We start from the raw sequence: 2847 nt of genomic DNA on the forward strand, positions 1-2847 counted from the left end.
AGTACCATGTTTCGGGAGCTACATCCAAAGCTCCTTCTCTCTCTCCACTTCTAGAGTACTCATGAAGGCAATGGAATGTTCTTGCAGCCAACTGCTGTTGCTGTTTGCCATCACACATTTCCAGTTAATTTGTATGATATTCCACAAGTTTCCCGACAATTTGAAAGCTTTATCTAAGATAGAATTTAGTGAAAAGCTGCAGTGGTAGTAGAGTAGAATAGGTAGTGGTAGGTAGTGCAGTATTCTGACAGTGTCAGGTCTCCAAGAGAAGGCACAGGAGCATAAGAGGGATCTTATGCTAGCTTTTTCTTAGTTCAGATTTGATTTGGGGATGGAGACATCCCTCGGTGCTTGAACAGTTTTGTCCTAACCCAGCAAGGATCTTTTACATTGGTCCTTGTAACTTTGGTAAGTAGAAGTCTCACTCTCCTTGTTATGGAAATGTGCCTGGGCAGCATGTTGTAAGAACAAGGAATGGCTACAACTGGGGTCTCAAAGTTCCTACTCTAGAAACACCGACTCTACCTAATGGGAATTTTTTATGCCCTTAGATAACCAGGAAGCTTTCCAGGAAAAAAAAAAAAAAAAAAGGCCAATCAAGTCTCTGGGTTTGGTGGAAATTCTTTAAGAGATTTCAAAATACCTTCTCCAATAGCATATATTCCTTCCACTATACTCATGCTATATGATTCTAGGTAAATTATCCTCCAGTTTTATGCTTCATCTTTTTCACTTGACCAATAATAACAGAAATAACAGCAAACATTTACCTAGCTCTATAAAGTTTGCAAAACAATTCATACATATCTCATTTTGCCCTTACAACTGTAGGATGGTAGATGCTAACTACTGTGCCCATATTGTAAATGAGAAAACTGAGACAGACCCAAGTAGAATATTTGTTTCGAATCAAACAGCTAATAAATATCTGAGGTTTGGATTTGAATCTTATTGACTCTAAGTCTAGGGTTCTATCTCCCTAATTACCAAAACAGTTAAATGCATGAAGAGAAAGGCATCATAGAGCCATTTTTTTTCCCTTTAGTTTCAAAATATCTTCCCACTGAAGAGTTCTATCTAATACTTTTAATCCTGAGGAATCTAGAATTCACTGTTTTGCTCTATACTTATTTTCTTCCTCCCCTATCCCAGGACAACCCACCATTTGCTGATAAAGACATCTTTAGTATACTAAAATGTTCTGAGCTTTCTAAATTTGCTAAAGGGATAAGTCATGGGAAATGGCAACAGATATGATAGAGGAGGCATGATAGTGAGTGCATATCTGAACATATATTCATGATACTACCTGAACAAAAGCCATCAGGAGATGCAATTTACAGGATTATAGAAATAGATTCTTTTTTTCCCTGAGGCAATTGGGGTTAAGTGACTTGCTCAGGGTCACACAAGATTCTTTACTGAATCCCAACAGGAGTTCATTTTTTGTGAATCCCCTGAAAGCCTAAACTGGAGCTTTGAGAACATCTAAATTTTTTCTGATTTTTTGAACTCTGTTTCAAGCACCCTTGAATTTGACCAAGACAAGGAAAGGAAGTTCTGGAAGAATTATGAGAATAAATAAAGTGACACGAATTTAAAAGAAAAACTCTAAAAACATAGAAATACCCTCTCAGCCTTAACTTTGACTTTCTTGGACAGAATTCACTAAAAACTATTTCCTTTTCATCTGCCATCTTCTCCTCTCAACTTCAAAAGGAAAAAAGTAAACTATATATCATTTATGCCTATAGTACAATGGATTATATCTATTTAGAGCATCATCCTTGTCCTCAGAGAAAAAGAAATATTTACACTTAATTGAAGAGCACATTTTCATATCAACATTTGGTATAGATGTTTAGATTTTTATCTTTTGGGGAGATGAGAAATAGAGAAGAGAATAAAAAGAAGTCTATTTTCTGACATAGTTCATCTAAAATTTTGTTATGGGTTTTCCAAGATCAAACTTAAAGGATCCAATTATCTTTTTTTTTCTGGAAATTATGATAGAAACCATATAGATGCCACCAGCTGAATGCCTATGTTTGATAAAGACTATTATGGCCAATAAGAATAACAGAATTTCAAGATTGTAAAAGACCCCAAAAGTTAGGTTCTCTAACCTGTACCTGAATAAGAAAGAATCTACACTATAATACACATGAAAAGTCATTGTCCAGCCTTTGTCTGACAATATCTCTAATAAAGAGGAACCTACCACCTCCTAAGACAATATATTCTACTTTGGGAGAATTTGAGTTACTTGCAAGTTCTTTGTCTAAGATAAAACATAGAACATAAAAAATATGTCACATAAAACATAGACCTAAAAACTTTCTTTTCCCAAAAGATGAATAACTAACAGTATTGTGATTACATACCTGTGACAAGAATTCTTCCTGGGGATCTTCCTATTTCCTGGTTATCTAAGGGCACAAAAAATCCTACTCAGTGGGGTGGTGCTTCTTGGATTTGATGGGTACCTGAGACTTTATAAGTTGTTATACCTTGCTCTGATGAACTCTGACCAGACACATTTCTATAAAGAGGAGAGGGGGCTAGTGAATATAAAGTTTGCTAAAACCAGAAGAAACACTGGTATTTCTCCAGGAATGCCCTTGATTTCTGACAAAGAAAGGACATAATCCCTCTAATAGAACAAAGACTGTCCTATGATTCTGAATAAATGAGCCAAGGGAGGACATAAAGAAAAAAGATTAACTATAGTATATGTGAACTCAATAACCCTAGCAGATCCCAAAGAAACAGATTTTACACTGCTTTTTTTTGTTTTTTGTTTTTTGACAGCTCCACTTTCCCAAACAAAGCAACAATCTCACAAGA

This window comes from Antechinus flavipes, chromosome 5 (genome assembly GCF_016432865.1).
Source record: "Antechinus flavipes isolate AdamAnt ecotype Samford, QLD, Australia chromosome 5, AdamAnt_v2, whole genome shotgun sequence".
Taxonomy (NCBI): domain Eukaryota; kingdom Metazoa; phylum Chordata; class Mammalia; order Dasyuromorphia; family Dasyuridae; genus Antechinus; species Antechinus flavipes.